This window comes from Vidua macroura, chromosome 4 (assembly GCF_024509145.1).
Source record: "Vidua macroura isolate BioBank_ID:100142 chromosome 4, ASM2450914v1, whole genome shotgun sequence".
NCBI classification, from domain to species: Eukaryota; Metazoa; Chordata; class Aves; order Passeriformes; family Viduidae; genus Vidua; species Vidua macroura.
This window is the reverse complement of record NC_071574.1, coordinates 23,130,060-23,142,885: the sequence shown is the minus strand read 5'-3', so window position 1 is coordinate 23,142,885 and position 12,826 is coordinate 23,130,060. Positions and strand designations below refer to the sequence as shown.

Genomic DNA, 12,826 nt, shown 5'->3' with positions numbered 1-12,826 from the left:
TTTCTCTTGTAAATGAATAATTATTTTACTTTTTTATTAATTCTAGCAATTACGGAAATGTATCCATTGCTTTTGGAATGTTGGTATAATGATTCTGTCTATAGGCATGGACCAAAAAGCACCATACCTGTGTTGATGCCTCAGGTTTTAGCTTTTCTATTTTTTGGATTCTATACTGCTATAGTGTGTAGTTCTGAGCTTCATATTAGGGAATAGTAAGCTCCCTTCACAGAGTAGGTAGAAAAAACAATTTCTTCTGTAGCTGGGGACTAAGGACAAATGATCCAAATTTCAGGCCCAAGAGCATAAACAATGGTGGACTGAAGAGAGGAAAACAAGAAGAATGGGACTTCATAACCTAAAGCTGTAATTGGACAATTAACTCTGATATGCCAATGGACCAGAACTTATAAAAGTGAGAGACCTTGTGACCGGTTGGCCATTTTGTGACCATTTTGGGTTCATCTTGGTTGTAGCCCTGGCTGGGCTCTTGTGCTGCCCAAGCTGTATCCATTGAGGCCTTCTAATAAATACCTACTTTAACTCCATCTAGCCTCTGTTCTAGGTCAGTCTTCACAAGGCATCATTTTTAAGGAGCACAACATACTGCCCATGTACAGGTATATGCCAAGCATAAGGTACACGTGTCCTTGCTACCAGCACTACAGCCACCATGAAAAAATGGCCAGGCCAAACATTACATGGGGAAGCCAACTCCAAAAGTGTAGAATTTCTTCGGAAGCTCTGTTTAAATTTTAGGAGGAGAGTTTCCATGTACATGATAACTGTAGCCAGGGGCAACTAGTCTCACAACTTTCATACTCATATGGTTGTGAAATGTTTTTTGAAGCCACTGGGAATCTAGATGTGATTTTCAAAAGGTGCAATAATCGAACCTGTTGTACTTTCCCCACATAAGGGTTAGCCCACCAGCTACACTGTTTGTAGAGTAGGAGAGTTAGAAAAGTTAGGGCAGCAAGGTCAAGCTTCCATTGTAAACCAAGCTCATTGTTTGCTTCACACTGGCATAATACCAGTGATTGTTAGGAAGGTATTCTGACTTACATTTGAGTAACTACCTGAGTTAAAATCCAGCAAAGTACATGGAATCCTAAGAAAATCTTTCATGCACATGATAATACATTGTAAGTGATATCAGAAGAGCAACCTTTGTTTACAAAAGTATTGTTGATTCTTTGTTTTAACAGTGACTCAGTAGGACAGGAAAAAACATATTTTCCAATAAAATTAAAGCCTTTTTATTAACAACTTAATAGTGTGATATTTTCTTCGGGTGTTTCTGTTGAGGTTATAAATCACTTTGCTTCATGAGCATTATGTCAAAAGCTGCTTTTCAACCTGGAATATTAGATTACCCTTTATTACCATTAGGATGCATTCTTCTCAGTCTAGAGAGATTGCATTTCCCTTTCTCTGTAATTTCAAAAAGAATTTCTCAAGAAAGAATAGGACAGAAGTATTTTACAATTCAAACCTTACTCATTTATGCAAATGTTCTAGAAGCCCAAGTAGGAATTCAGTTTTTCAGACACCTTGTGCTTCCTGAAAACAATGAAAACCTTTTCTGTACCCACAAAGTCAGCATTACATGGCAACAAGATCAAATGGTCTTGCTTCCACCTGTTGAAACACAGCCAACTATTTTGTTTAAGACTAGACTGTATTAAAAGCTTACTCAGTACTCTCTGCTGCTATGTACCATTTTCTTAAAGAATTATTAAGACTCTGGAAGTGAACTTAGGAAGCTGCAACCAGGAGGGACCTTTTGGATCATCAGATACTCTCCCCTGCTAATGCAAGGGCACCATGTCAAGTATTATCACTGCAACAAACTTTTCTGGTGCTGTTTTAATTCCAGTTTTATCCCCATCTTCTGCTGCAGAGCTGCTAGAAGCTTGGTCACCCATCTCTTAATCCAGCGGGCAGCCAGTTCACATCTACCAGAAGCTGATGAACTTATAAAGAGCTGGAATAACTTTTTGTTACTTCTCAGCCTCTCTTCTAGGTCCTCAGTTTACAAATTTCCTCACCCAGGAGTCAAGTACTCCCATACAATTTTTCCAGTAATTTCTTTCTGAGGAAAAAGAGTGCTCTAACCAGGTTCAGTACATCCAGACCCATTCATTTGAAAGCCTGCTTCTTTCTTCTCCTCTGTGGTAGCAATTATTTATTCTCATCAGTCCATCTTCTCACTGACATAGTATTCTTTGTATTATTCCTATTTTTTCCAATTTTCCTTCTATAAACTGAAAATACTTCTCTCAGCCATCTCTCCCTGCTTCTCTATTTCTCACAGTAACAGAGCCGTCTGTCTTGGTCTACAGCTTGTCTTCTCACTACAGCTGAAACTGATATATCTGTTTCTTGTCCTTAGATGCTCCTCTAACCTTAGTTAAGCCGAAACTCTTACACCAAATCCCTGCCCAAGTCTGTCCCCCTTTTAATTGATTTTGGTTTTCTTTAAACTCCTGGTATTGAGAGAGGAAGTAGCTGGTACATATATAACCAAAAGGAGTACAGAGAAGAGGAATGGTGGGATAGAAATGCATACACAGACTTGTTTTACCAAAAGAGGAAGACAGCCTGGTGAGACAAGGACAGTGTGGGGGGAGAAGGGAGCCAGACCTTAGGATGGACCATGGAAAAGATGACCTGGTTGAGTCAGATAGCAGAAATTCTTAAAGTTGCAGCAGCAAACACCTTCAGAGCTTCAATTTGACCTCAGAGTCCTGCTGCTCCAATCTCAGCAGAAGACTATTACATTCCTTAGAAAGTCTATGGATCCATGAGTGATTAGTTCAAATGGTACTGAACAGATCTTGTCCTGTGCCTCACCCCTTGCCCCTTTGCAGCTGAAGGATCCATGAGTAAAGCTGCCCTGTGCAGCCCTTCCAAAAACTGAAACGGATACCAGCATGAACTGATGCGAAGGGAGAAGAAATAGGATTACAGTCAGAGCAGTGGAAGAGCTGGAGACTGTGAGCATGGTATTGAATTTGAATCTATAAATAACATCAGGAAAAAAAAAAAAAAAAAAAAAAAAAGAAAAGCAAACAAGAAAACTGAGCTATGAGCCTATAATTTAACCTCATCAGGGTTCTAGTGCCATATAAACACTGTGGTAGTTTTAAGCCACCTGACCCTGCAGTGAAATCTGTTCCCTAGAGTACTAATCTTACAGCTGGAATGACATTTCAAAGACCACTAGTACACGTGTGAGCCAAACAAGAACAAAATCAAACTGCACAAGGTATTTTAGTAGTTTTCTACTCAGAAAGATGACAGGATTTTTTGGTCTGGATTTTGCCTGTAATCCCTTATGTTGAAGGCCAGTGTTCATTTCTTAGCTATGAGGATTTGCTCTTCAGGGAGAGACAGATGTTTGTGGGAAGTCATGTCTTATCTCTCAAGACAAAGCTGCAGCTTCCAAGGTGTGCAGAAACAAACAACTTACACAATTTTCAGTACTTTTAAGAGAAAGCTTTTTTGGTGGAAAGAAGATTAAGTGACAAGAGCCCCCTAAAGGCCAAGGTTAGCTCCAAGAATCTCCTTGCCTAGTGAGGCTCTAATACTTTTAGAACATGTATATTTTGTTTTTCTCCTGTACAAGCATTTACATGATTCATGCAAAGATCAAACTGGTTTTACTGTATATTTTTCCAGCAATTTGACCAGAAAATCTTCTCTTGTGAGGAAAGAGAGCCATAAAGTTATGGTCCCATCTACCTCTAGATTAAAAAAAAAGCTAAATACGCGAAGTTATCATCCCTTAATGTGAGTTTTCTGTTATGTAAGAATTGCTTGTAAAACAACAGGCATGACATTGATTCTATTTATCTATTTATCTGTACAAGACAACTTCTCTTGTGATTATTTAAATTATCTATGATCTTTATTTGGGGTAATTTCTACTTTAATCCTCATGTAGTCAAAACTATTGATTCCACTGGATTCATTGAAGCTCTTTGTGATCTTAAATCTGCAGTAGGAGAGATAAGACAATAATCAAAACAATGGCAATATCTGCTGGACCTCAGAGAACAAAATATATAAGGAGAAACAAGTTTCTACAGTGAAAAAGCATGCAGTATATTATACAATAAAGATTTTATGCACCTTGTGGGAAAGTATCATTAATAATATACTCAATATATTTCATACTGCATATATGTTAAAAAGTCCTTGGTTATTAACTTTTTAATTAGATATGTGAGTTATTTACCACTATACTGGCTTCCAATCCTTCTGTATGTCTACTGTTTTTCTGGGCATAATTAGTTATTATATAATCTAATTACTATATAACCAATTCACAAGCTAAAATACCCTTTTTTGCCTTAATGGTTTCTTTCTAGTAATTTATATCCTACAGGTTGTTCCCTTCATGCTTTATGTTCTTTCAAGTGGGATATATCTAGAAGCTTCTTGCCCATATTGTTTCATAATTTTTCAAGTTCATTTCTCTTCCCAGCTTGTTCCAGGAGGATCTTGCTTCACTTAAATACTTAAATATGCATTAAACTTAAGCGTATAGCAGAATACTCTTGAAATCATCTAAGCCTTCTAAATTAAGCAGGAGCTTAAAAACCTTGTTGAGCTTAAAAACCATGTTTCATTGTGGTGTACATGCCTTATGAGATGCTGAGATATCTACAGTTTCACAAGCAGAAACTTTGTGGTTTGCTTTTTTCTTTTTTACCATACCTTTTTTTTAAGGCTTTTATCTGATTGAGAAAAATTTTCTGGAATTAGCAGAAATTGTGACACCAATGGTATTACTTCTGCTCATTTTTCACCTTCATTATGCTCAATTCAAATCAATTTTGCTGTTTGCATTTCCTTTTATTTATGTGACCTGATTTCTACAGTATTCAGGCTTCTTTTTACCTCTTACCTGCTATCTGCACAGTGGGGACAAAAACAAGGGGAGAAAAGGACTCCAAAGGGAAGATACAGATACCAAACAGTAAAGAAATTAAACTGCTTTCACTTGAATCCAGGAAAGGTCTCACTGAAAAGTGAGCAACAAGGAAAGACCATATGATTTGGGAAGATGCTTAGAAGAAAGAATATGCTAAAAATCTTCATCTCTAGGTTGCAAGTTGAAAGTAAAGAGGACATAAAATGCAAATGGAGTGACACTTAAGGAGAGCCAGGCAAAGAGTCAACACAGAGTTAAACACCTCTACACAAATGCTAGAAGGATAAAAATAAACTGGGAATGTCTATCTCTAAGAAAAGACACTGATTTACTAAGCATATCAAAAACCTGGGGGCAGGAAAACAATCACTGGAGTACTGTAATGACATGACAAAATATTCAGTGAAGAAATAGTAAACAGTGCTGCTGTCAGCACATTTATGACAATATAGAGGTAAACCTCATCAGTGAGCCAACCATCTCAGGAAAGACCCAAGAATCTGCATGGGTTTAAATTCCAGGCCTAAACAATATGATAGTGGCCTTGTGTTACTGACTATCCCCAGTGAAAGGCCAAATGTGCTGACAGAAAATGCAGCTGTTTAGGGTTACTTCAGTGATCTTCATGTACTCAAAGGAAATGTCACATAAATACTTTGCATGCATAAGAAGAAGTACATAATTTATAGGTTAATGACTGCCCTCCCGTGAAGCATCCATCCCTTCTTCTAGAACCTCCTGAGCAAACCTCTACTAGAGAATCTTCCTCAGAGAATTTACAGAGACAACTTTTTTGGTACATGAGGGCTGAAAGGTGTCAAATGTACCTCCAGTCTTAAAACAGGGGTTTAGGGTAGGGTGGAGGAGAAACACCATGAGCTATTGTACTCTAAGCCTAGCAAGTGTCTAAGGCCAATAAGTAGAGGCTGCTTATAGTATAGAGATTCAGCTATTACATAGCTTTGTTTGAGGGTTTGGTTTCTGTTACAGATCTGATGACATTTGGATAAAGGCAGTAAACCTGGGAAGACCTAATATGGATTCCCTAAACAGAAATCCCGCCTTAAAAACCTCACGAGGGTTCTTTGAACAGGTTTATGACCATGTGGGCAAGACTGATCCAGGTGATATGCTTTACTCGAGTTTTACAGCTATTGTCAAACGTAATGAACAGCTTCCATACAAGGCATGAATGATGAACATCCTGTCAGGAAAGGAGATTATGGTTTGGGGATATATAAACGTATAAAATTTTGGATAAAATACAGGCTATCCAATAAGGCAAGAGGAACAGACTCAAAACAAACAGGAGGAGGTGGTTCCATGCATCAGGCAGTAGATCTCTATGACAGGATGGCGCAGGTACAATTCACAGGGTCAGGAGAACACAGCAGAAGTAAAAAGAAGAAAGATCCAGAGCAGACTAATAACTGAGCAATGAAAGGCCCAGGAAATTTCTCATCTGAACCTAGCTAGAGATTTTGAAAGAATCAGAAAAGTGTACATGACTGCCTTATAGTTCTCTATCGTGCCTGCTTATGGACACTGCTGGAGATCAGTTTTGGGGTTGAACAGACCACCAGTCTGAACCCCCTCTTCTTACAGGGGAAAAAGATCAGCACAGCCTGGGCTGCATGGATATGCTAGTGTGTTGGGCAGCCAACACTGCTGTGGGGACAGGATTGAAAGGAGACAGAGTTCTGGGAAAAAGCAGGAGGCAAATGGGTCAGGATGGCCAAAACAACTGAGTGACGCCACTCACTGAGGGCAGATGGCAAAACCCCTTGGAAAATGTTGCGCATGCTTCATGAGACAAGCAAAAAATCTTTTTAATTCTAATGAGTAGGAGCAGCTTTACAAAATTACTTTTTATTCCATAATAAACTATTAATAATGTTTGTTGGTTTGCATATTAGCCACCACTTCTTCAGTGGTCCTCTGGAAGAAATTTTTGTTGTTTGACAAGTTTCAGTATTTATGGTCCCTAAAAGAACAAAGAAGATACCAGCAGATTCCTTTGCAAATAAAAATGCAGAGAAATACCTAACAAGCTAGAAAAAAATATACATTTTAAATTGTGAAAATATAAGATTTTCTCTAAGGTGTTTTAATTAACAAGTGAACTGCAGTAATGACTAAGACCATTGCCTTAAAAAATGAGTACCCCAATAATTTCTTTTCAGTATGTAAAATTTACTTCAGTTATAATTTATGGCATATCCTTACAGTTCAGAATCTCTCTACAAATACTCTTCCACTGCATACTTTTCAGGGGGTTAATTAATTTCATGTCCAAATGAGTGCAAAATATGATCTATTTTCATTATTATCACTTTAATAGGATTAAATTGGTAATCACTTTGATTCTAATGAAAAGTCATAAATATCTCACTGCCTTCTCTTGTACATTTTATTTTCTATACCATCAGACCAAAGCTGCAACAGCAGACTGGGCTTGTACACTTGGCTGCTTCCCTTCTCCCCAAGCTCAGCAGCAGCTGATTTACTCAGTTGTTAAAATAGACTGGCAGTCTGAGCTACTGCTGGTGTTCAATAGTCAGCCTCACCTGTTCAGCCTATCACTGCCAAATTAAAAGGGTTTTTTTTTTTTTCCTCTCATTTTCTCTTTAAATAACACAATACTGGAGTACCGGGTTTGCATTTCTGAGAAACTAGGTAAATAATTTGAGAAAAATCAGAATTCAATTCAAATAGGACCATTTAATGATACTATTAGGTAAAAATTATCAGCTGAGGGTGACAAGCAATGAGGCAGAAGCATAGTGGGGTACAAGATAGACCTAAATCAACACTCTCAGACCGTGGTATGAGGCAAGCACCATCACTGGCATCTGCAAGATTCTTGAAATGTCATCTTGCACCCTATAGCACAAGCAGAGTGAAATTTAAGCACTGTGCCTTGCTTCGGGCACACTCTACAAGAGGGATGCACATGCACAGTAGGTAGCAAACAAAGTACTGAAAATAAAATATGAACCCACAAGAAAGATCTGAAAGAGCTGGATTTTAGTCCAGAAAAGCAAAGCATGAAAGGGAGAATATTACTAGACTGCGAAGGTGGAGTGTAGAAAAGAAAAGGGATTGTTCTAAATACTTATGAGGGACAGAATGTAGTGCAAAATAGGCTTGAACTTCAGAAAAGAAGATATAAGGATATTTCCAGGAAAGCTCTCTATAGACAAGGACAGTGAAGCAATAGGAGAAATGATGTGAGAAAGATATAGAGCCTCCATTATCAAGCATTTCAAATAAAATATAGGACAAGCGTCTGTCAGTGTCTGACACACTACTGACCTTATTCTGAGGCAGAAGCAATAAACCAGATGACTTCCCAAGAGCCAGATTCTCTTTTGTTTATATAAATGGTTTAATTCACAAATCTCTGCATAACAATCTCTTTATTGATACAGATTGTCTGGTTCAAAAAGAACAGAGAACATAGACTGATCTTGTAATTTCTTGAGTTTGTGACCAGGTGGGAGTCTTGAAACAATCTAAAGTAAGACCTAGACTTTTTCTAAGTGTGCTTGCAGCACCCCTCTGAAAACATTTTGGCCCCAGGAAATTGCATAAGTTCAGCAAATGAAGTTTTTACTTCAGTTATTATCTTTTATGAGCAATAATCAATTTTAAACTGCATCTACCATACCACAGGGGTCTTGCCTTAGCCAGAATTAGTCCCTCTGCACACCCCAGGTAATGGGCCAAGTGCTTAAAGATTCCCCTACTAGTTTGTATCTCTACAGCATCTTATCTCCCAAAGTGCTACATGGAGCTATGAGGATATCTCGTTGAAATTAAATGAGCCCTGAGCAGAAAAGACAAATGCCAAGGAAAATTCTGCATGCCGCACACTTTAGGAAAAGAGCAGAAAAGTAATTCTGGCAATGACAAGAAGAAAAAGCAAAGCTGGATCTTTGACATACACAGTGCAAGCACACCCTCATTTGAAGGATGCCATCCAGAAGAATTACTTCTAAATTGATTCCCCGAATATATTGCTCCCCAAACCATGATTAGCACAGTGCAAATATATCCCATTTGAGTTCTCCTAAAACTCTAATGCATAACAGTAGGAAAGCAAACTGTGCTTTCTAAATGTCAGAAAAATTTAATAAAGCCAGAAGAAGGATATGAATGTGTCTTTTATTTGGAGCTGTAATTTCTAGTTATCAATGATGATGTTCATTACTGAAACACGGTGCAATGGCTGAAATACCTAATTCAAACTGTGTGCATTAACTAAAAAATAAATGCAATCATAATTCCATAGTCAGACTCAGTATGCCAGACACTTAATAAATGTAAATTATCAGCTGAGGATCTGGACCAGCTTTGCAATATCTTCCTCCCAGTTTAAAAGAAAATGCTATTAGTTGTACATAAGAGATACTGATGCTTCTGTTTTAATTAAACACAGCAGGACTTTTACATTTTTATGGCACTGCCTAAAAGGAGCTCACAGATCAACCTAGTCAAAGATTCCAGACTGCTCGTAGCAGACCTGAAGATGGAAAGAGTCATTATGAGTCCAAGATTAGTATTAACCATGACATCAATGATTGCTGACACAAAAAGAAATTGAACCTGTCTGTAGTACACATGAAAAGCAAATATAAATGCTAATGAAAAAACTTACATCTAAATAACGCCTGATGAGTTCATGAATTCAAATTATTTCTCAATCTTGTATTAATTATCATTTAATAGCTTGGTTAACACAAGCTCATTTCAAAGCAATCAGCAATTGTTCTCTCTATTCCAATGTGGAAGGTTAAGTGATGTCCAGCTCCAGCAAGCGCCAATCTGATTTATTCTAGATAATCTTGAGGTGAAACAATAGTCTACTTGCACAAAGCATACCACAAAATCACATACTTCTCACTTCACTGCCCTGTTTATTTACCCAGACTAAGCTCCTGAGAGCGCAGCTTGTCAGAAGAGTAACTGGGCTCACAGGCCCATCAATCAATCAATCCAAATGGACAGTAGAGCTTACTCTGAAGTTCAGCGCAGATTTTTGAGAAGAAGCTGTAGGCCTCTGCAATACTTAGAGATGTAAATAAATTCACTGTGATGTCTCCTTGTGCTGCTATGAATATGTTAAGGGGACACCGTCAAGGTTATTTGGCTAAGAAATTGTTAGGCACAAAATTTAAAACAAATAGAGCCTACACAAGACTTACTGTGTAACCCAGCAGAAACAAACCTGAGCCAGCAATTGTTTGGTTCTTGCTGGTTTTGTTGTGGGCATTTTTGTTGTTGTTGGGGGCTTTTATTTGGTGGGTTGTTTTTAAATCCATGACCTTGAGAGAAGTTGGCTTACCAAATGAATAAATTACAGGAATGAGAAAGCCAAGATATATGTGAGGCATTTTTTTGGTAGAGCATTTCATTTTTGTGTATCAAACTTAAATAATAGATATGGGGAACCAGATAAAATTTAAGCACATCACTGAAAAAAAAAAAAAACAGAGTTCACTCAGAAGGTATAAACCCATGTGAGCTGTAGTATCTGCTAACCATTATATTAAAGCTGTTTTATTTCTGTATTAGGTCAAAGAATTAAAATTAATTATGCCATATTTCAGTGCCCAAAGGCTTTAGAAATTAGAGGACATATTTAATCTCTTTCACAGATACCTAAAAGGATATAGAAAACAATATCTCACCAGTTACTTTTATTCTTACAAAAGCCAAATATGTGGCCATTGTGTTTCTAACTGTATATCCAGCAAAAGAAAATACCTTTTTAAGAAAGCACTAGAGTAACTTTAAGTAGCAGGAAATAAAATAATATCTCTATATTTACTCTGACAAACCTAAGCCAGAACCATTCCCTTTTCTGTCAGAAAAAATATAATCCGTTAAGTGCATTCAGATGCCTTCTTTTTCCAGTCCCTTTTAAAGGTGTTTTTTCATCTCAAGCAAAACCCAACTTTATGAAAAATCAATTTTCTCATCTTCTAATATATACTCATTTGGTTTCTGTTTTCTTTTGTTTCTCCCAGTGAAGCTTTCAATATCACTATTATCTTTTCTGTTAATAGTTTCCAAAATATAAGAAAAAAATTTTCCCCCTTTTTTGTGCATCTAAAAATATTCCCGTTTTTATTATCCAAAACCACACAAAATATTCCAACCAACACAGAGTATCTTAAAAAATGCATACAGACTATGCTTAATACTCTCTCAATTAAAGAGAGACACTGAGGTGCTGGAGCTTGTCCAGAGGAGGGCAGCAAAGTTGGGGAAGGTTCTTGATTACAAGTCCTGTGAGGAGCAGCTGAGGGAGCTGGGGGTGTTCAGCCTGGAGAAAAGGAGGGGTGACCTTATCACTCTCTACAGCAGCCTGAGAGGAGTCAGGTGAGGGCCAGCATCTTCTCCCAGGCAGCTGGTGACAGGACAAGAGGAAATGGCCTCAAGCTTTACCAGAGAAGGTGCAGGTTGGACATCAGGAGGAATTTCTTCACAGAAAGGGTGGTGAGACATTGGAATGGGCTGGTCAGGGAGGTGGTGGAATCACCATCCCTAAAAGTGTTTAAGAATAGACTGGATGTGGCACTTAGTGCCACGGTCTAAGTGGCATGGTGGAGGTTGGTCAAAGGTTGGACTCAATGATCTCAGAGGTTCTTTCCAACCTAATTGAGTCTGGATTATTCTATGATTAATGTATACACACTTGGAGTTTGTTTGTCGCTGTCTGGCCTGATATTTTTTAAAAAGCTGGAACAATACAGTTTATTGAAAATTCTTCAAGTAGGAGTAGTTCACCTTGTGAATTAACTAATATGCACTACAGGAATCTTCATCTAGGTTACACATTCACAAATTATAAGTACATATTTAAAATAAAAAAAAATCCCTATAACTTTGTGGTGCTGTTTTACAACAGGAAGATCACTGAATTTCTACTTCTCTAAAGTTTAAGAATGGGACAGTTTTTGTTTTGACTAAAATAAATATTGCATATAATTTAAAACCTGATTCTACAAAAATATATAAGACATGCCTTTCTCAGAGACACCTTAGAAAACTACTTCTGTAAACATTCAAGCAGGTTTTAAGTGAATGCTGATGAAGAGTCATTGTTTTAAAAGTCAAAAGAAAAGGGAAAAGGGTGGAGCATGGCATAAAATCTAATTTCCAAAACTACTTATGAAAAATTACAGACTCGGTACAGTATTCCAAACAAAATAAATGTATTGCAAGGCAAAACAGAGTCTTCAAAAGTCTTCAAAAGTCTCAAAAGTCTCTTCAAAAGTCTCCAAAGTCTTCAAAAAGAACTATTAAACCAAAGCATATACTTATTTGTAATCAGGAGACGCAGGTCATGGAAGTCTTGGCTAAAATTTCTGGACATGGAAAAAGCAAGTGACCTTTAAACCCTACTCACTCTATTCAAAGAAGTTTGTGGAGGCCTCAAAATAATTTTGTCCCTCTTACGAGCACTGGAATCAGTGTGTGTGATGAAGGTGACTGTAGAGCTGTTCTCAGTCCTCTTTACAGAGCCTGTGCCTACAATCTCAGACAAGGAAAGCTTAGACAGAAGCTGCACGTGGTTTGTGCATCTTCCTGCAGCAGTCTCAGCACACAGTGTGAGTACCTGTGGGTGGTATGGCTGGAGCTTGGAACACACAGATGGGTCTCATTCCACCTTCCCAGGAGCCCTGCATCACAATCATGCAAAGCTCCGTAATCCAGCTTGGGGGTGTGGATCCGAGTCACACTGAAACTGGGGAAATAAACTTCCCATGGCTTACACGAAAAATCATTATGGAATGAGAAAGCACAAATACAGGAAAACAACAACAAAACAGGTGCACAACTGCTTATTTCAGCAGCTCAGAATTGCAAGGAGAG

At 37.9% G+C, this 12,826-nt stretch overlaps 1 long non-coding RNA gene across 2 annotated transcripts; it reads right to left on the bottom strand.

The window, feature by feature from the left end:
- Positions 1–6,842: 6,842 nt before the first annotated feature.
- On the bottom strand, positions 6,843–12,560 carry LOC128806646 (uncharacterized). 2 transcript variants are annotated; one of them, XR_008436893.1, is made up of 4 exons: positions 12,360–12,560; positions 8,258–8,378; positions 7,764–7,825; positions 6,843–6,926 (listed from the first exon to the last, which is right to left on the bottom strand). It is a non-coding gene; the product is annotated as an uncharacterized LOC128806646 (long non-coding RNA). The 2 variants fall into 2 exon arrangements; XR_008436892.1 differs by lacking the exon at positions 6,843–6,926 and having other exon boundaries at positions 7,689–7,825.
- Between the last annotated feature and the right edge of the window lie 266 nt (positions 12,561–12,826).